General features: G+C 32.3%; 1 protein-coding gene across 1 annotated transcript in view; it reads right to left on the bottom strand.

Moving 5' to 3' along the window:
- The window catches only part of for (cGMP-dependent protein kinase for), a 170,288-nt gene extending 147,500 nt beyond the window's left edge, over positions 1-22,788 (bottom strand). The window contains exon 1 of the mRNA XM_073088853.1: positions 22,450-22,788. The gene's annotated coding sequence lies outside the window, so the exon portion shown is untranslated. The remainder of the gene's footprint in view (positions 1-22,449) is intronic.
- Positions 22,789-23,093: the final 305 nt, after the last annotated feature.

Here is a 23,093-nt window from a genome sequence, read left to right as displayed (position 1 = left end):
ATTTCAATATAACGTAATCTTACTGAGTGTCTTATATTAATACCTATTTAATTGACACTTCAACTGTTGATCAGATAAAAATATGAACCAATTAAAAACTAAGTTTGCATGCTCCAAATTACCTAATGGTTGATTACCACCCTGTAATTAAAATAGCTATCCGTATTACATTTACATCTTTTTAAAATTTCAAAAGCATAAGTTGGCCTAAATTCGGTTTAGTGAGAATTAAGTTGAAAAACCTCATGTATGTAAGGCCTTACCACACCTTTGAAACCAAAATTGTATATAAATTACAGAATTGCGGTTAATAACATAATGCACGTAGCTTACTCATCTTGCAGAAAGAGGGTAAAAATGCAAACGGTTTCCGGAGATAGGCTTGGACATGAATCATTCTACAAGATTGTGAAAGCCTACGCAGTTTTAAGATGACATTACACCAGAAAATAAATGAAATAATAGTTATAAAAGCACCAGACAATAAATTAATTTTTCTAGCAATGAGCTATCCTACTGGACATGGGTCTTATGAGAAAGGTTTAAAGTTTAAACCTTTCTCATTTAAACTTTAAACTTTTAAGGGTATTACATCCAAATAAGTTTTAAACAAATAATGCGTTTTACACTCAAAGTCCGATATTAAGACTTACACAAGGATGAGTGCACAAATATCCTGAAGCAAAATTCAAATCAATATAGCGTGCGTCGACGAGGATCGAACCTGGGGCTCTTCATGTTAAACTCGAATGGCGATCTCTGTATCCCCAATGTGTTCAGGTCATACCACGCCAGACAGGTGTAGCTTGGAGTAATTAAGTTCCTCACTTAGTATGTTGTGTAAGTGATGATAATTTCGAATACACTATCTGAAAATGTCATATTTTTTCTTAAGTTTGACCTACCGATGAACCAATAAACAACTAACATCTAGCCAAATTTACACAAATAACTAATTTAATGATAACTAAACTTAAAAATAACCAGTAAATTGGTTAAAAACAATAAATATTCTAAATTTCTATTAAGTTTACAATGTTTACGATTCCTTTTTACATATAGGCATATTATTCCGTGCTTATAAGGAACCGAATTTATACCTATCGTCGCAATTAAAAAACTTAATTAAATACCAGTATCTATTCTGAGATACACTGATATTTAAATTAGTAATCTATTCCGAGCTCGTTCGGTTTCGCGAGGTCTTTTCCCCTTCTACACATATCATTTAATCAAGTCGATAGCAAGTCGGCACCGACGGTATCGACTGATCCCTATCATGCTTTATGAATTGTCAATATTATTGGTTAGTCACCGTCTATATCTGCATGTCCGAATTACGTATGAAATGGTAAATGAGCTCCCATTTCTATTATGCTACTTATATAATACATCACATAGGTATATCCCCGTGTGAGATTTTCGGTTGGTTCTTTTTTAACTACAAAGCAAACAATTTTACAACAATAGTAAGTATAGTATAAGTATAGTTTGAAGGTGGTAGAACTCTTTGTGGTTCGACTCCGGCGGCACCACCGCCACACCTATTTCTACCTAATAACAGCAGTGTTAGGCGCTGCTGGGTTCCGTTTTGAAGGGGTAAGGGAGACAGACTTTTCCGAGGCGTTCCGGCTTAGTCCTCAGGGGTAGCGGCGCATCTGTGGCCGACCTCAGGTAAGATATCTAATCCTATCTGGGGTTGATTATAGATGTCCATAGGTGGCAGTAGCCACTTACCATCAGGTGGACTTCATGCTCGTCTGCTACTCCTATATTATAAAAAAAATAGTAAGTACCTATTTGTAATTACATACTTAAGAACTTAGTTTTTCCACAAATAAGAACTTTGTTACTTAAGCTTTAGAACTTACTTATTCATAACGATTAGACGAAACATAGTTGATAATTTTATAATACCGCTTACATGGTTCTTATAATAAAACTCTCAGTACCGAAAACCCGACTACTAGATAATTACTGACTTTTTTATTTTCCATATACGTAAGTTGTAAGTATAACGTGTATATGAGCTATTAAAAAAGTTTCTATAAATTTATTCAAAACTGTTTTTTAAGAAATATACATAGCGCGTATGAACGCAACAAAATCATCTAAAATAAGAGGAATGTTCCTCTTTACGCATTACGTAATCACTAATACGTAGAAGGCAGGTAAAGCGGTGAACACACTCGCCGGAGGGCGTGTCCGGCCGCGTCGGACGAGATTTCGACCGAACCGGTTACAAAGTCCGTACATTCCCCAGCTCATAAAGAAGCTTGCATATTACCAAAGAAATTATTTTAACAAATAGCTGCAACTCACGTATTGTAATTACGATCTACGAATTGCCTATCTACAATTTTAAGAATGCGTGTTAAAAGATAGATATCATCGTAGATTGTCTATCAAACCTTTTGTCTTAGCGTAGGAAGTTAGTATTTGAGCCTCTTCGAAAGCCATAGTATAAGAGTAGAATACAGAGGCTTACAAGAACCGGTTAACAATTCATTTAGGATAATAACGTATCAACGACAGAATTAAAACACGAATAGGTATGGGTAAGTCTTCTTAAAGTTGACCATAGATAGGGTTTGGTAATAAGAGGGCGGCAGTTCCCACTTAACATCAATTAAGGGGCGGAAGTTCTTAAGCCGGTTGCAGACCGAAAACTAAGCTATGCCAAGGCTAAACTAAGCTATGCCAAGCAAGCTAGGCTAAGCTAAGCTAGAAATAAATAGCGTGCACACCAACAGCTAAGCCAAAGCTCAGTCAGTGTTGCGTGCAAAGATATCAAGGATGTGCAAAGGGTGTGCGGGGTAGCGGGAGGGGCTTAGCTTAGCTCGTGTAGCTGCGCATCGGCATACACAACTAACTTAGCTTCGCATATTTTAGTTAGCTCACATAGCTTAGTTCGCATAGTTTGCGGTCTGCACACAAGTATGGAAAACTGCGTCAGCTATGCGAGCTAAGCTAAACTAACTTAGCTTAGCTCTTGGTCTGCAACCCGCATTACAGTGTTTGTAAGCGGAACGAAACTAAAATATTAGTAGGAAAAGATAATTATACAATAATATTCGGATTGTAAATATTTATAAGTATTTAATATTATTTTTTATTTAATTAATAGTAACAGAATAAGAACATGTTCTTTGTTTTCTTCTTACCGTATGCGCTTGTGTAAAAGCGCCTTAATCTCAGTAAAATTAAGTACCTACAAAAAAATTAAAGAGATATCATCTATAACGGATTAAGCTTTCACACTACACTTAAAAGAAGAATCTTTAAAATATACACACACCATCTTAAAACGATTGCATATTTATGGTACACTTATACTAAGCACTAACGAATAGCTCTCATATAATTTTAAGAGCTAAGCGATACATTTAACTTCTTCAAAACTGACCAATTACTGTTAAATCGATATAAGTTACATTAAATTCTTACATAGTTCAATTAAACAACCTTATCACTGGTAACAAGTTAAAAGGCATAAATTAACGAGATTATGATCTGAAACCGGATTTCGCTTGTATACATACGTTAACTGGCAACTTTAGCACAAGCAGGAGATTAAACACATATTTTATATGTGATATGATAAACACGTCACTTAAAGATATATGTATATGAAGCTGTTAAATTTTTACGTTAAACAGAATAAGAAATATGGGTTTTCTTTTTTCTTGTATGTGCGAAATTCGTGCGGTTTTATCTTCAAAAACAATTGGCGTGTTGTCTAATCAAGATTTTCTGTAACGATTACTGTAATTAATCTAAGATAATCCCAAATAAATAAACTCATAAATATTAATTTCAAATACATAAGTAGATCTGCCTACAAATAAGACAAGATTTAAAATTAAAATTCTTTGTTACTCGATAACGGTACCATGACAATTTCTTATTTCATCTGTATTCTGTTTAATGTTTGAGGTAAAGCAGGCATAAAGAGTAGATAATTATATGAAATACTCAGACTTAATGACATTCAAAAAGTGCTCTGTAAAGAACCTATTTTGAATAAAAAGAAATTTATTAAATAATAATAAGTAACAGATCATGAGTGTTAGCCTTGATAGAAGACCACTTAGCTATTATAGCAAGAGTATATTTAAAATTTATCTTAGAAAGTCAAAATCTTCAGAATAAGCAAAGCTTTGACGCATTATATGATTAGCAGATAAAGTCATAATATTATTCAGTCTCTCCGCTTTTCAAAAATATGAAGTAATTTGCAATGAGAAACGACTTGATTTTTTATAGTTCTCTTGAACACTTAGCTCTCATTTTGGTTAAAGATCAATAAAATTTTAACTGCGCTCAGCCAAAACATAAACTGTAATAAACACCATTGCGGCTATATTATATAGAGGTCGTAAAAAATACTATAAACAAATGCCGACAAGTGATGTTCTAAATCGTAATTAATAGTGTGTAACTATGTAATGGATACAGCGAATTAATTAATTAAACAATCTAACGGTATATTACAGGCACGACTAAAAATAATGATCATAATATTTTAAGCAAATTTATAAGCATACGATAAAACTATTTTATGTACAAAAAGACAACAGAATTATAGGTACATATAATACTCTTATTTTAGTCATAATATGATTGCGTCCCGTATGGATATAATTTAAGAACAACATGGATTATTATAATTTATTAGTATGCTAACAGATGTGTTTCTATGTGTGAAATAAAGGTTGGAATACTAAGACTTAGAATCTGCTATTTCTGTTTAAACCGAAACATGGCAAACATGAAGAATTAAAATTAAAAGTAAACAATAGCGACATTCAAATATTACCAATACGTCATGAAGCAGTATGGAGAAATAAAGCAACACCAAAGAAATAAAGTGATAATGGTTTAGGCATGACTTCATTTAAAAAGAGGGAAGGAAATTGGGAATCCTTGACAAAAGCAGTGGGCCAAAAGCAGACATTTTGGTAATTAAAGTTTACCATTTACAAGTAAGTGTCTACTCTCTCAATTATGTTGAAATTTAAATTTATATTTCAATGAATATAAAGTTTGGACGTAAACCGACACAAAATAATGAAGCTGTAAAAAAATCTATAAAACTGAAATGTTTTATCGTATTCTGGATATAATTTATGAACGTTTAGATCGTAAAAACGATTCAGTCTCAAATTTTTCGATCTTTTTTCACTTTTTTTCGAAATTTTTTTAGTATATTTTTTTGCGAATTTTGATTATTTTCCTCTAAAGTTACATCACATGACAGTGACATTTTTCCTAGGTTCGTTTTGAAGACTGCAAAATGAAAGGAGCAAGTTAAGTCAAAGTTTTGAAAACATCTTATTATAGAAGTAACAAACAAGAACATGATGTCCTCAGGACTAAATTAGAATGGCATTTGGAAATCACCTATTTTTATTTAACAAAGGCCAAAAGTATTGACACTATTTAAATCTATAAATTCATCTAAGAAAATGAAAACTGTCAGACCACATAAAACATTGATATACCAGAAGAACTCCTGACATTTGAATGACCTTCATTTAATTAGTAACTGATTGCTATTGCAATTTGTAACATGATTTCACTTGAACATCAGCTAACATAAAACAATCATTTAAATCTTATAATAATAAGTCTCTTTCGATTTATGGACCTTGATTTAAAAAATAATATTTTCTAGTAACCGTTGCTACACCATTATGTACTCAAATTATTGTAATAGGTACGTACTCTTCATTCATAGGATTCTAGGATAGCAGTCTTAGTTTATAAGAAAAAGTGAAATAACAAGAATTAAGAAAAAAACTAAATCACACGTTACATAATACCATCTACTATCTTTCCACTGTTGTTATAACCGCGGACAAAAATAAAAGAGAATACATATCTTGAGCAGGAAACGTTAACATTTCAAAACATGACGTCAATGTATCTTAAACACTGGTAACGTGCGTTTCTTTGTCAGTGAAACGTCATATAAACGAGATTTTAGGAGCAGGAACATTCACATTTTTTTACGTAATGATACCTTTTTTGTTTGATGTTGCAAAAGTTTATTACATATTATGTGTCATATATATGTTAACAAAAATCACCCTTTAAAAACAAATATTTCCTAAAAATAGCGAGCTTAATCTTTGCGCTTTGCGTAACTTAGTGATCGTAATAAATTAAAAACATCAAAAGGCATATTAAATAATTATCTTCGGACATTCCATACTAGCTGATGGAAAACGTTAATGCGTTAGAAATAGTCTACTCAGCCTTAAAGAGAACAAGGTGTATTTTCTAGGCATAGCAATGTACAAAAAATTTAATGGCATTTTTTTCCGGAACAAGGAATTAAAAAATCGGAAAACACAGCATTGCCAATAGAGTATATAAGTTAGAATAATGTGGAAAATAGAATATCGAAGGCTTGAAAGAAGAAATGTATAGGTAAAACCAGTTCAAATAATTCCTCGAAACAATTGCTGTTGAAAAATGTAGGGGACATCTGAAGAGATCTTCCTTATCGAATATAAAAAGTCTTTAGTCTTTCCATAAATTAAGATGTCAGAACAATCGATTAACCTGCTTTAAAATATCAAAAGTTAAACTTTAAGTCAAGTCTAACCTATTCGTTAACGGAATTTATTCATGGATTTATATTAATGACCGAAAAGTAAACAGTCTTCAAGTTCAACTCATTATAAAATATGCGATTCACTCCTGTTTTGACAAATTGGCTTATACTGCCATTTATCATTCATTAAAAATGGCTTATTTTGCGATAAATCATTCACTTTAACAAATTTCATAACAAGATGAAGGTGCATCTCATTATTGCGTGTCGAATACTCAAGATCATACATATTTATGTTCATAGATCGGTTTGTTTGATGATTTACTTCTGTATTTTTGCTGTGTTAAAGTATTGTTTTTTTTTGTCTATCCTTATACATGTTTCGCTCCCAAGTAGTAATCATTTAAGTGGGAACCTAACCCATTTCAGATATGCGGTCGATCATAGATATTGTGTTGTTTGTTCTTGAGACCAAGTTAGAATAGTTAACAGAAGCTTCTCTCACTCCCTCTACTCTCTACTCCCACTCTCTCTCTACTCACTCTACTCTCTTAGAATACAATGTAAGCTGCTGTGTTCAGCAGCTTATATTGCTCTAATGCAAGGAATTGCAACCTATCTGTGATTGGCTTCAATATGAAGTTATTTACAGCTGTTCAGCGGGGCAAAAATGACCATACATCTTAATCATCTGGTAGATTGTATACTTGTTTGCTAATACAATCTTATAAAAAATCAGTGCCTTTAAGATCACTTTAGACCTTTCAAATTAGCTCGTAGAGACCGTCAAAATTATAAAACATCATCGTAATAAAGATAATATAAGTTTAGTGATTTCAATTGAATTTATATAAACGAATCTAAACTTAAAATATGAATCTAATAAAATCACACAATTAAGCAACCTTGAAAATTAGGATCTGACTAATTATATTATTATTAATGTGGCATTTAACGAGTGAATAAATGGCAAGTAAATAAGCATTCACTTGAATGTAAGAGATTTAGGATATATAATGGAATGAAATGACTGCTTAGATTTGATGACTTTTGCCTGAGTCTTTCCTAATTACTTTATTATTTAAGGACGCCTATTTATTCCTAGTTAATTCTTGTTTACCCAAATTTCCGAAATGAGATACCTATTTTTAGAAAACATTTAAGACGCCTTAACAAATTTATAAAACTCTTAATCAGAAATAAAAAGCTTATTAATAAATACCTACGTTATAGTTAAAGTTAACATAGTATCAATGTTCATTTGTACAATAAGACAGTCGGTAACCACCTGTTATACGAAAACCACAAACGGCCCACGTGACATCTTTGTAACGACCACATAATGACTAAGAGCGGCTAAAAATAACCACACAGGGACAGACACGACGATAGCTGGATAAACTCCGTGTAGGGTTGACATATTCAATTTATTTTTTATTATTTTACCTAGAGATAAACCAAATAGGCTATCCGACGGAATAGCACTATTCCTAATGAAGTTACTGTCATTTGCAACATTAGAGAATTCGTTAGCCTCACATGAATTTGATTTTTGTAAGATTTTCGTAGAGCCTTATATTATAGGTCATTACTTGCTAAGTGCGAGTTCATTACTTTCCATGCCTCTCAGAACATTACGTAGAACTAACTAATGATAAATCCTAAATGGCGTAGTGGATTTAACTTTTGATTTAACTTATTCATACCACTCTTCACCACTACAGCTAGTGGAGAACAGTTTATAAAACACCATCTTAAAATCCATATTTTAAACGAGTCAAATAATCATCTAGACTAGGAGAACTAAATTCATAACTTCAATGCGCCTACGGTTAATGTATCCAAATAAAAATATACTTATATATAGGTAAATCATATTATATCTGTCGACTTAAGAATTTGTTTTCATCACAATCCATAATTTATTTTTACTACCATACCACGGTATTTACAAGAATCCAAATTTGTACCCATACTAAACACATGTCCTGAAGTATTCAGTTCAGTTAAGTATAATGGCCTTACTAACAAATTGAACACTTGGCAACAGATGTTGCAAATTATTGCTGTTGTGAGTACATATGTGTGTAGCTTTTTGTCTTGGTGAATATGTAGTTAGTTAAACTTACAATAAAAAATCCAGTAGTCATCAAGGATACTAATGCATGTGTAATTGATTCCAGTCATGACTTGCGTTCAATTACTGTCCAACCATTTGTCAGTAGTTAAGAGCCCGCAGATGGCAATGAGTTCCTCCACAGAAAAGAAGAATTGCCTACACCACCCTTAGTTATGGCATGAACAGCTGATGAATAACTTCGCAGGACGATGATGCTGTCTATGTCCTGAGTCGAACTTACATTTATGGGACGAAATAGAGTAGCACTCTTCGAGTGGATCAACTTGCAATCAAGGAGTCTGAATTCCTGGTTGTCTATCATCATCTATTATTATCAAATAATAAAGATAAGTTTTGTATATTCGTAGTATATACAGCGTCTATAAATCCAATGTTACGTTTAATATTCCGTGCAACATCAGATGCTGAGTGAATAGTTTTTAGTATAGGTAGATTCCCACGCAAAGTTATTTTAGGCAACAGGTGCCGGTTGTTGGTGTTTGAAGCTAGATTATTCATTTTATTTGTACCTATATACATATATCTGCCTTTTTATCAGTATTATTTCGCCATAAGGTAGAACCGGATAACACCACTTTTTGTATGGAGAATTTACACTTCTTGGCATAAAATGGTTGTTATAATAAGGATATTTATAATAAAAAATATGAGTATGTAAACTGTGAAGAACATAAGGAAGAATGATACGTAGATTATGATTATGATGGCTGTAATTCCGCTCATGACAAATTGTAGATAAAAGAATAACAATAAATAGAAGTAAGCCTATAACTTGCAGGCTTAGAATATACTGTAGTACTACAGATTGATATAATTTCTTTAAATAATATTTAGTAATTTCCACATAACTAACGCTTCTTGTATTTCTAGCCCCACAACAAGTAACTGTGTCGTAATTACCATGGACACACAAAGACGAGTACACAAATACTCTGATTGAGATAAGAAGTCTAAATTCATCACTTTTATACTTGGCGACGTATCCATTTGTGTATCAGACAAATATGGTAATCATTGCACACAAGTCGTCAATACATACATTGGGCATACCACAACAAAAGCAGCCCTAAATCATATCTACCACCATGATTCCAAATATAGAATACACACACACATTCCAAATATAGAATCTGAAAATAGCACAAATTATTATTTACACGTCCGTTGCGTTATCGCTAGTTATAAATATTATAAACCGACACGTTTTATTATGAGCGCTATTTATAACCGGCTAACAATGTGTATCATGTTTGCGTGGATGGGACAACATGAACATGACATATTTGTTAACAATATATTGCTTAAGCTAGCAATTAATTGACACTAATAAGGTTAATATACTAATGGGACTTAAATATGTTACTTTAGAGTTAAGTACCGATTTAATAATACTATTATTATATTATGAAAAATAAGGACGAAATAGTTACATACGAACTACTCATAAAATTAAACGATGCAGTCAAATTACTCCCACAATAGATAATAGATATAAAAGCATCTGTGTTTTAGTCTAAGGAGTTTGGCCAGATAAATATGGAACGTTTCAAATTAGTCATCTAATGCATCTATAACTAACCAGAGAGTGGATGATATTCCATTAAGTATTCGTCCATCGTCCTCTATAGAGGCACAATGATTCCATTGAAAGCCTTGATTGTGACTTTATTCATGGGTTTCATAGGAATGACTTTATGTGGCCTCTGTTGTCTACAACATAAAAGCAAATAAATTTAAAATCAAAAATTACAAGTCCTAAATTGTATCCGAGCGGAAAATTATGATAGCTGCCAAAAATATTAGCACACATTCGAAAATTTTAAAGATTTTAAATATCTAACTTAAATTTTATTCTAAGCTCGATGACTTCATTGGGTTTACGGATCTATTTTAACGGATGTTCAGATATTAATTAACTGAGTATGAAAAAGTAAAAAACTTTCACTTAGAAAAAAATACGTTAGGCTAACTGTGTACGAAATCATTCCGTTAATATAAAATCTATCCTAAAATTCTGAACATCCATCAATAACATTTTGGAAACGTAAAACCTATTTAATATAGCTGTTAATTGTTCTCACGGACCTAAATCCACACGAAAAAAGAGTTTCACTGAAAATTTAGTGTAGAATATCCAAGACTTTAGACTAAATTGCAGATTTCATGTGTAGGTACATAATAGACATACTAAATCACATCAAACCGCTTCACACTTCTAGTTTACGTGGAATCTATTTAAAGAATCGTCAGGTTTCATTGTTTCAAGTTTCTATATAAAACGGTCTGCATAAAACATGATCCGTGCACGCCGATCGAAACTGGTCTCCATAAGACGTTCTATTTATAAACTGCTTATCAACGCACACACTAGCGGTCACACAGATAAAGCTATTTGAATTTTAAACACATTGCATATCTATAACGGACTTACGTTCCGACTTTGAAATTCAAATTCAAATTTACCACGATGACCTTTGCCTGTGGTAGTTACAAAAAATATTCAGAATTCAAAAATATTTTAAAAATTCTAAATCATGAACTCGAAAAGGTCAAGGTAAGAATATTTAATTAACCTTCAAACATATAATCGCTATCAAAACTAAAAATAACTCTATGACGTCATCATTTATTTTAGGTCTGATATCAGCGATATATTACCCAAATGCGATTTAACTGAATGGGTTCATTAAATAACATTTAATTCATGTTTCATTGGCGACACTTAAATATTACCTAAAAGTTGCTGGACATATTCACAATATTGTAATAGTGTTTGTTATAGAGCCTAATGTAAAGATTATGATAACATATTCCTAATTATCAACTCATAAGTGTTCGCAACGAACAATATTTATAATATAATTAATATATTAAACAAAGATTATTTTTATAGACTGCTGAGGTAATATGCTATCTTGCTATCTTGGAGTAGCAAATGATCATGCACCTCACCTGATATCCATAAAGAAATTATGTTACAATCTCCATAAACATTAAGGTCCTTGTACCCGAAATTTACCACAGATTCGTTGCTACTCCTAAAGTGAATCTGCCCTATCCTTGAAATCAAAACAAAGAAGCGCTATGCTGTTGTAGTATATTATGCTTGTGCGGCTTGTGCCACAGTACGTACTTAAAGTGCTCATAACTAGTAAGTAACATGTTAAAAGGTCTAAAGATATTATAATTTTACAACGTGTGATTGCGATTGAGCTGTCTATGTAAATTGACGGAATCAAGGTTGTGAATGCATTTGTCAAAGCACACAGTAATCTAGTCAAGTCAGTATAAGCTTTTATAGTCTCTTAAACTAGAAGCCATTCCATTCACAAGTCATGAATGCATTAGGTTTATTTGAACGCGTGGAAAATGCAAAATTTACTGTTGTCGAGTTAAAGGTGCGTCTGAGTACCATTCAAGGCACTTTGAAGGCAAGTACCTAATTTAGATTCAGAAGCAAATTCTGCAGTATTTAATAGCCATTTTTTAACATCCAAAAGTATCCTTATTTTAAATAAAATAATAAAAATATGGATATTACACACACGAAAAAACTTACATTCGGAATACTTAATAATCTGAAATTGAGTTAAATTCCAAAATTAAGTCAAAACAAATTAAAAATCTGAATACATAAGTGTTTACTCTTATAACGGTAACGAAGAAACTTTTCAATTAGCAATATAAGCTGATAATATTAAATACCGTTTACCAAATACGATATGTACTACAAATTAAATTGAAGTTGGTCTTAATTACTAAGTGCTGGTAAGTTTAATTGAAAACGGCGATATAAACATAAAGAAACCAATTTTATCGGTTCTAGATATTCGCTTTAAAAGCAAATCTACAACTTCAGAAACAAGTTAAGATAAACAAACACCTACATCTAAATAAACGTGGCTGGAGTAGAGCTATTCCGAGATCAAACAAATTTGTAGCAAAGATGTTTATTGTGAGTAATCAATATGTATTCGGTATGGTTCAATCTATGTTAATATACGCATTTGAAGTACCGACGATGATACACAAATCTATTTTGATAGTTCTATTAAAAACGTTGAATTTTGTTTGTTTCGAAGATTTAAACCTTTTAATATTTATAAAATCAATCCAGACGATCTCAATTCTGATCGTACAGATCTTATAAATATTTGATAAATCAAAGTGTTAATGAAGTACTCTATTGACATTTTGTATGGATTAAAACAACGATTAAATATTACGATTTGGTACTTCCCTTGATTCTATTAATAGATTTCTATGCCAAGGGTCAAATCCATGACATACAAATCTATCTATTCATAGAATTGACGAATTGTATTTTTTATGTGAAAAAGCGAGTACGCAATCCACCTGTTGTTAAGTAATCATTGCCGCCCTTGGATATCTGCAACCAACTACATGTAATGTAAGCCAAAGATATATTGCTATTCTCGAAAAAAATATTCAGATGGCCTCATCCAAGAAATTGTCTAGGTCCATGCTACAAAGCAAGACCAGCAGCGCCCTACACTTTTAATGCAAGAAAAACACGAAATATAAGGGCAAAGTCCAGCCACAATGGCAATAAAACGTGGGTATTTCGTTTGAAACTTTAAAATTTCACTTATATAACCTGTCTTAAAAAGATACAAAGAATTATATTTTGTGTAACGAAGCAGATTATTATTTCATATACATATTGCATATAAATTATAATGCTGATATTGCTGATCAAATCCCATATACAAAGTTTAAAAGGCCAGGTGCTCAAAGAAAACGAATGTGAAAAAGCTTTATTGATAATTAGCATAACTGTATGTTGAGTAAGAGATACGGCAAATATTGACTTACGACAGTTAGTTTAAGCAAATACAGTTTACGCTTGATGAGAGCCATATTATTATCACGTGATGCCTCGCTTGAATCTATATTCCTCGCTGAATCAATTTCCTTATGAGTTTCACCAATTATTTCATGTTTATTGGGTACTTTTACTTCAGTACCGAATACACTTATAAATATTAATATAATCTAATTATTGTCGACATTCCATAGACTTTATAACTGAGTGGCATTGACTGGATATTTCTGGCTGCCGCTTCTAGTTTAGCGAAGTTCAGAGTTCAATTCAAAGATATAAATCATGTGGCTATAATATTATTCATTCATTTCAGATCAGAAGGAAGTACTTGCGTCTGAGATGGTCTTACAGTATTCACGATGAGATTTATTTATGTAATAAACTCAAAGTACAATTCATATTTAGAGCAGCACTTTTAGAAATCTAGAAAAATTTTATGTTGTTGAATTAAATTGCTTTTGGGACATGACACATTCATGAGGTTTTTGGTTTCGGATGATAAAAGTTAGTATTCGGTAGTATTCGTAGGTAGTAGTTTAATTGTATTTAGTACGATATACTGTAGCTGCTTTGATTCAAAATAATGGTAGAAACTAAAAGCCAACGCTTACATTTTACGGCTAGAGTTGGCGTTAATCTAAATAATTTATATACCAATCGGAAGCGAAGCTGTCACAAAGCCAAAAGTAATAGCTAGATAAAATGAACGTTTCTTGATTGGCATCGTGCCACAATTTGCAAGTATACAGTGTTGAAATAAAATCACTAGTTATCGCCCGCGAATTTGTCAACACATATCTCGATTTTAGATATATAAATAAATAAATCTCTCTAACTAACTGTCCAATACAGTTTCCTATTTACATCATGGACATTTTTAAAACTAAGTTTTAGAAATTTTTAATTTTTAGTGAAGGGGACAGCAATCAATTTTTAGAAGAATTTTAACTCAAATACAAAAATTTTCCAAAGGGGTAAAATGACCAAGGCCGATGAAAATTATTTTCGTAAAAAAGACAGAAAAGGAATTTAAAAGTGGTAGATAGGTTTGGAGAAATATTGTTGGATAAGGGTGAAGTTACGAACATGGATCGATTATTGCGTTAACTCGTCAGAATTTAGCTCTTACTTTTAGCACACAGTTCAGAAAAAAAGACAATGACACTACTGCTATAAGTTGGAATTCCAATATTAGATTATATGGCGGTCAAATGTATTCGTATATTCTTAATATCACTTACTTATATACAAACAGATTAACGTATTTTATAACAGTATTGACAGATGGTCAAATGGTCACCTCGTAAAACTTTCCAAATAGCAATGGATAACGTTAATTTTTTATATTAGGCTTTTAAGAACAGGATGTTCACTAACGATTGAGTAATAAACATAAACATCTTTCATATAAAAATATATGGGAGCAATAAATTTTAGGGTGGGTATTTAATGATATATTTAATACGCAAATTTACTTCTGAATAAACTCTTAGCGACAGCTCTACGTATATCATTTCGTGCTATTTTCTTTCCAACACCTTTTTATTACATTTATAAGATTATATATTGATTGACCTTATCTATACACATATGTGAGCTATTTTAGCCATATGGTTCTTTATATTATTTTCAAAGATGTCGCATATAAAATTTACTAACCCGAACTAGACTAACGTGATGGCGTATTTTAAATGTCTCAATTGTCATCATAAGAAATTGGGAACTAGCAGTAATGAAATGTTAATAATGATGATAATAATTAATAGGATTAGTTATTTAAATAGAAATAATAAGCTACATGCTAAGTGCTTGTTTTTGATGCAATGGAACAGCAAAGGAGCTTGCAACCCACTTCTTGTTAAGTAGTTACTCTTTAGTCCCTAGAAATCTTTAATCGACCTCTGATGCAACAATACTCCAACCTGAGCTCGACCAGAGTAGTAACTCTGATCGACCTATGACGTTTTTAACTTGGTTTCCAGAGCAGTAGCTCTGGAATTTGTAATATTGTGAGTATCCCTGCCTCACACGATAGCTCAAACCAATTTACTACTTCCATACCATAAAAAAGTTTTTCCAGATACATTTAGTTCACAGTTTAAACAGCGTTCATGTCTATTGAATGTTAATTATCATTCCGTAACAAAGCGGTCGCATTCGGTTCGCATTTATGTGGTTTGAAAGGACGTGTTTGAAATGTGATCGTTGGGCAACAGCACGGAACACGACCAAAATGATCACGTTGTTGGTCTTTGTCATGTTTTGGAATTGGAAATTTACAAGCCTTATTAGAAACTAATGAGACAAGTGGTGGAATTTGGCCTCTGAAATGGCATACAGATATAAAATGATGTAAAGATAACAAGAAACAAAATTATATTAGAATCCACAACTTTGTGGCAAGGAATTAAAATTTCAAAACCATTCTGTAGAATGGAAACTACCTCATCAAATCAAGTTACACTGCTATTAAATTACAGATGCGAGTAACTTTACAATGTTTTTTTTTTATGAAACACGTATTTATTACATTATTATTATAATAATGAAGAACATAAGTTATAATTATTTTAATGTACATATGATTTTTTTTTATTTGAACTGAATAAATATAAATAATAAATGCGATTTACCATATATTATAAAATATAAATGATAAATTCTTTCGTCAAATTACTCAGACAACGTAATTACAGATACTCAACAAATAAAATCACACATAATTGGGATCTTTAAAAGAAAACACGACGATTACGGAATAACACCAAGATTCTCACAAGTGGCTTAAGGTGATGATTGCGAAAGAGAAACTTTACTCCCTGATAGAGTTATTTATTTAAATAGGTGGTAAGTAGTTTCTTGAAATCACCGTCATTACAACAAAAGGTAAGAATTGTCCGGTACTTTTCGTCGAAGAAACATTCACATCGTTTCAACCTGTTTCTCATTCTTCACCAAAACGCCTTATTCACGCGCAGATTAAAATAATGTCTTTAATTTTATCGGTACTTATTACATATTTAAATAAATCCTTGAGTGTGTAATTATCATATTCTCTTTTAAGTTACGTTTCTTTTGTATTGTTTGTTTCAGGCTGTTACTTTATTATACGTTTCATTGTTATGACTTCAATGTATCTTTATTTTTATAATATTATCATGAAAACGAAAACCCTATTCATAGAAATAAAAATATTAAAATATTTTTCTCCATACTAATTTATAAATGTTTTCATCATATAACTTACCTATTTATTAGATTTGATAAATATGTAATTCTATTAATTTACATAAGTTATAAGTGATACCGGTGGCAGATCTTCGGAAACAGGTTATTTGTCTAGCATTAGTCTTAAGTATGAATGACCACACTCCAAAAGTTTATAATAATTCATAATCGTGTACAAAGCTTATGGAATAAATTTAATTTCGTTGTAACTTACCTACTTTATATTCCCTTGCGTGGGAAGTATGAATATTCAATATGACAAGTATATTTTATTGATATTAAAATATTGGGCATACTTGTATTACATTACATAACCCTTTGCTCGGTAAGATACCAACGAGTGGGCATTACGATAATTTACAACGTAAGAATTACAATTTGCAATTTTGCAGTCGTTATGTGTTTGTTCTGTTATATATTTTGTAACGAACACAAATGCGGTGTTGAATTAATTTATTTCCTCACGTTCTGTTTCCTAATCCAATGTACGACCATTTAAGAATATATTGCAGGTAAGTACAGGTCGTTTGCCATTCGATTCACGGCGATACCGCGAACGGGTGCCTATTTACGCGAGTCACGTGTTCTGACTAAAGAATTACATTATTTTTTTGCATATCTACATTATTCATATCAGGGCAGGGTGATTGGTGGCGATTGAAGAAAAGTAGGTGTACGTAAGCTGGTTAAACTTTAAAGGTTTTAGATCTAGTTGTGATTGAATCAGCACTATGCCTATTTCTAACGGGCTACAGTAGTTTTGACGCTACTGCGTTATGATTTGAAGTTCTGGTACTTAAACCCGATGGCCTCATTCCCAATAATGATTTTAACTTTGTATTCAGGGGGTAGCATTAATTTATCATATTGAAGTAGGACTGATGTTTCATTGAAAGTTATTCGCAGATGGCGACAATTAATTTTTTAACATTGGATTGACTGTATGGTTTTAATTTTTATCGCGAATTTAAATTATTTTCTTTGATTAATGGCACTTATCTGGACTGTGGCATTCTTAGCAAATTTCCATATTTGATTAAAGATACAATACATAATACGAGTACATATAAGGCCGATTATTATCAACATTAACAGTAACGTAAAAAAATATTTTTATAAAAAAATCGTAGTTTGTATTGAATAGTATTGTTTTAGTATTTCAGTCAAAAAGCAGCGGACCTTCGATCTTGATACAACAATACAATGGACATTGAAGGTTGACGACTCTACGGTTAATCACTTTCTTTTCTTAAATTTCATAAACATTGTTATCAGCACTGATAATTTGAACACTTCAAAAAGTCCAACTGTAAACAGCTTTTGCTATACTCCTGTCGCTCATGAACGCAATAAATTTCTTTTAACGACGACAAACGAAATCCTTCTAATCATTCCGACAGTTTGTTTGTTGAAGCTATTTTTGCACGTGCTCATTACTGTGTGTACTTTAGGTAGTATGGTTACAGTAATCACTTAGCAGGCGGTCATTAAATGATAGACGTGATCTATTTTAACGCACTGCTACCCAACCAAACCGTAAGGCCAAACGCTGGAATATTTTTTCTTAGCCAAAACCATTGCCGCCATAAAACTTAATAAAATCCAATGGATCTGACATCAATGTTAAAGAAACCTTCAAGTATGTAATACATTTCTACGATATTGTATCAAAAGGTGATTTTTAAAATAACGCAATTTTGACAGTAACCTAGGTGCACCTAATAAAATAAATGAATAATATCAACAATTCATTATTGTGTAAGAAGTATTTGACGTTATATGTACATAGAAATAAAATTACAAGCACAAAATAACGATGTAAACCTAACGAGTTTAGGTATGAATAACTTTCAGCAAATAGAGCATCCGTACTGAGTACTGCATATCTACAGAATTTTGTGAATAATTTAATTCTGTGAATTATTTTGTTTATTCATTAAATTATCAGAGTACCAATATAACAATTCCTCGTAACTGTAACAAATGATGGTGTATAGAGATTACCACTTATTAATATAAAGTTAAAAAAAGTTAACTAAAGTTATTTATGTAAAGTTGTGATTAAAATAATAGACTTGAGTTTTAAAAATGTAAATTTCTTTTATTTCAATGAATACGTTCATTTGTTCAGTGAATCCAAATTAAAAATTATTAACTTAGATGATAAAATAAATCCTTGAACGACATATTCAAGGAAGTCTATTTTTAAGTGCATATTTACTCCAATATCATTCAAAAAGATATGCGCGAGCTCATAATGAAGATTTATAGTTGCAAAACAGGCAAATGGGGCTAGCCTTGCGATTTCGCAATAATATTTTCGTTTACTCAACCATAGTTATTAAACAAACACTTCTATTTCAATAAGAATTTCCTGCTTTATGAGCAGGAAATACGCGATTGACCAATTAACTCTGTACAAAATCTTCATTTATAACGTAGTTGAGGCCACTAGCCGCTTCGCTAACCCAATCAAACCAGTTGACATGGAAAAGCTAAGCCGACTCAACAAAAAACGAATGCACGTCGAATACTCATCTACTCGTCTTCCGGAGAGCGATTAGATCGAATTCGCATCTAGCTGACACGAATGTCAGTCATGTGTGATAAAATATCCGTTACCCTCGGTCCAAAAACATAACTGCCGTTGCGAATTTCTAATTTGATCCAACGATTACAAATCCATTACGTATTCTCGAAATGGTATGCTAAAATCAAATGTAGTAATTTACTAGTATCAACGATAGTTAATCTGATTACTGTCATAGAAGACATCTCACTGACTGAAGTAAGCATGATCACTGTCATTTGATCTTGTCTTTTACCTGGCTTGTGTCGTTATAATATTGCACAGCCTGTTGAATTATTTATTGTCGATAAGAAAAAAATAACTTTAATAAAGAATAGGTAGCTGGTGCTTGAGACAAATCAAAGTTTGAAAATATGTTATCGTAGTCACCTAATCTTGTCAATCATTAAATCTGTATTGTAATAATTACCTTGACAATAATACATTAATGATAATATAGTAAAGAACAATAGAGAAATGATATTGTTGACCTCTAGCTGACAGAACTTCAGAACGGTCAATTAGTTATAGTAATTTAATCGTGTCAATCAAGGAGCCTGAATAACATTCTGTCATGAAGAGAATGATGTATTAATCGAAATACAAATAACAAAATATATATAATGATAATAAATCAAAGAATCGGAGAGGTTTATAAAATGAGAAAGCTCAGTAACATAGTGTACTTCTACAAGAGTTTATAACGTATAGTAAAATTATGGTATCATTGCCGTTAAACACAACTATTCAAAAGACTCAAGAGTATAGAAAGCAGAATACCCAGGTACTCCTGTACTTGTTGATTTTAACACATCGTGGATTCTACATTTGTTTATCTTCTATACAATTTGTGATAAAAATGAGACTAATTCTCAATAGAAACTAATTATATCTTCCATCTTACTAATGAAAGAGCTTGTGTAACTTGTATCAGTCTTATTAGAACGGCGAACAAATTAATATGTCAGTAAACTCGTGAATGTCATTGATTTATAGATTGCTATGAACGCCGACACTCGCTCCAAATTAATTATAATACATGTTGAAAAATCAATAATAGAATCGAAAGGTCTCTGACATTTATTTTTTAGATATTCGTTAAAGGCTCTATTACATTTATATGATGTTTTCTCATGTCCAATAATTTCTAACAGAATATGTCTAGATTTTTAATTCCTGGAATTCTAAAGTAAGTTTTTTTTTTATAACATGGAGTAGCAGACAAGCATGCAGTCCAACTGATGGTAAGTGGCTACTGTCGCCGGTATCCACCGAGTCGATTACAGGTATCCACCTGTAATCGACTCCAGATAGGATTATATATTCGTAGCGGAGGTCGGCCACAGATGCGCCGCATCTCCCTTACCACTCCCTTCAAACCAGAACACAGCAAGCAGTGCTTAACACTGCTGTTATTAGACAGAAATAGGTGTGGCGGTGGTGCCGCCGGAGTCGAATCACAAACCTTCAAATAAATAAATTCATTTAATAAATCACTTTAACAAGGATAAATTTGGTTTCATCATCTCATTCATTTCTACTAGGAAAATTATTAAAATATTATTAAGTCACAGGACTGCGAAATGATTTGAATTGAACAGTATTGGCGACAACTACTAAATGTAGTTGTCGCCAATACTGTTCAAAAAATCATTCAAACTGTTCAAAAAATCTGTTGAAAAAATCGTTCTGAGTTATCTATAGTATGCTTTATCACAGTTAGAGCTTCAACATACTTTGGCAGCATCGAAAAATATTCCTATGACGTCAAGATAAATTAATATCGATCTGTAACTCGATAGCTGATATATTATGTGGCAATAAAAATCTGCAATCATTAATACAGCACGATAAGTTATACCGAAGTTTATCTTACGTCTACCGACGTAACTTTTATATTAGTATTATCTATGACAAGCGGGATTTTTAAGATTATGACTGTTATATATTTTCGAGCAATGCGTAGCCGCGTAGGTACATGTTTACAATATTTTGTATATTATCAAATTGATTATTTTGATAATATTTTGTTGTTTTATATTTTTGCCTTCCATGCGTAGTCGTTACAACTTTCTTGTCTAGTTATATGCCTATTTATGCCTAGTATTCATAATATTTTTTTTGTTGGAGTTATTCGTGTTATTACTATCGGAGTGTATTCTTTTAGCTATTATCAATTAATAGTTGGGTTTATTGGTTATTAGCGCGCTACACATTTATAAGTGTTTTTGTCTTTTTATCATCTAACTTGACGATTAATCTTGGAAGTGGCTTTTCGATATTTTACACGAGGGTGAAATTCGCAGCAAGTAATGTAGGAATTTTGAATATTTTTACCCTAACAATGTCTAGGTTCTTATGATAGATACCTATGTATTCCATTTCCTATATATTTTATTACATAGAAGTCATAGCCATTTATACTTACAATTCATATTATTAATATACCAACAAAATACATTCAATACAATAGCTGTATTATCTTATGCATTTTCGCATTGTTCTTGGTCAATATTTGCATACATAATTATGAGTTCTTTTCCTATTTAGCTACTTAATAGTAGGTAATTTGTCGAGTCGGCGAGTCCATTCATTTTCATACCAAAATAATGTTGTTTCTTTAAGCAACCTGCTATGAATCACGTATCAGTTATTAATTTGATATATCTCATTTTTTATCTTTTAATAATGTTAATAAAACTTTTGTTTGTCTCATTGCGTGCAATGATATTTTCTCATTGCATATGCCTGATTTATTTATAAGTTAAACAACATTTCAAAGGTATTTAACTTATATCTAAGTCACTGCGTGTACGCGTGTTTATTTGTGTTTTGTATAAACGACGTTACAAAGATAACATGACATGGCATGATCGCATGAGGCAATAGGGGCTTCAACTAAGAGTTAACCGCTGATTAACCACCGCCATTACAGTGCGAGCTATTTTTAGCGTCAGTACAGAGATCACTGCTTTGTCTGCCGTGTTTAATGTAAATGACAAGTGAGTGGCCATATCACCGGTTAACCGACCAACCGGCTAAACAAATGCGTCGAAAACATAACCTTAAAATATGCATGAATCCCACCATGACTGTACACTCACCGTGTCTCGGTCGATGCTTCCACATTTTTCCGCCTGTATTAGCACTATAAAAGTATATTCACAGTGAGGTTAGACACGGTCACATCATTTTGACAGGTGACGTGCGATATTACCGCCACCTGCATGCGCGGTTAGGTGCTCGCGGGAACATTCCCGTTCAGGTGTATTTTGTTTTGAAATGGCATAGTTTAGGGAGCGAAGAGAAGCGCGACTCGTCTTGGCTTCGCGCGGCCAATGAACGGTGCGGGCCGGCGCGCCAAGGTCACTGGAGACAGAACCGGTGGCCCGCGACGCCGACAGAGGGCAGCACGTGGTGCATACGAGTAGCTACCTCGCTGCCCGTATAGCAACTAAACAGAACTGTACGCCGCACCACGATGCGCCGATAAGCGGTATATGGTATAAATAAAAACGTGCTACGTCGTGAATATGAATGAATGCGCATCGAGTAAATACCTACCTACATTTGTCCATAGTTATTAAAATCCGGGCGAACACTTTCTAGAAACAACACGCCAAATTATGGTTATTCATTGGCACCTTTGGCTAATGATATCACTTTTAATTTATTCTGTTTAATTATTTATTTTGGTTTGGGCCTGTCTGGATATCTATTTAAGTGTTATTGTAGGTAGGATCTGCCA

This window comes from Epargyreus clarus, unplaced genomic scaffold (assembly GCF_041222505.1).
Source record: "Epargyreus clarus isolate Ecla_fem2 unplaced genomic scaffold, WU_Ecla_fem_2.2 ptg000027l, whole genome shotgun sequence".
NCBI classification, from domain to species: Eukaryota; Metazoa; Arthropoda; class Insecta; order Lepidoptera; family Hesperiidae; genus Epargyreus; species Epargyreus clarus.
Note: the sequence above shows the minus strand (reverse complement) of the source record. Positions and strands in the feature narration are given on the sequence as shown.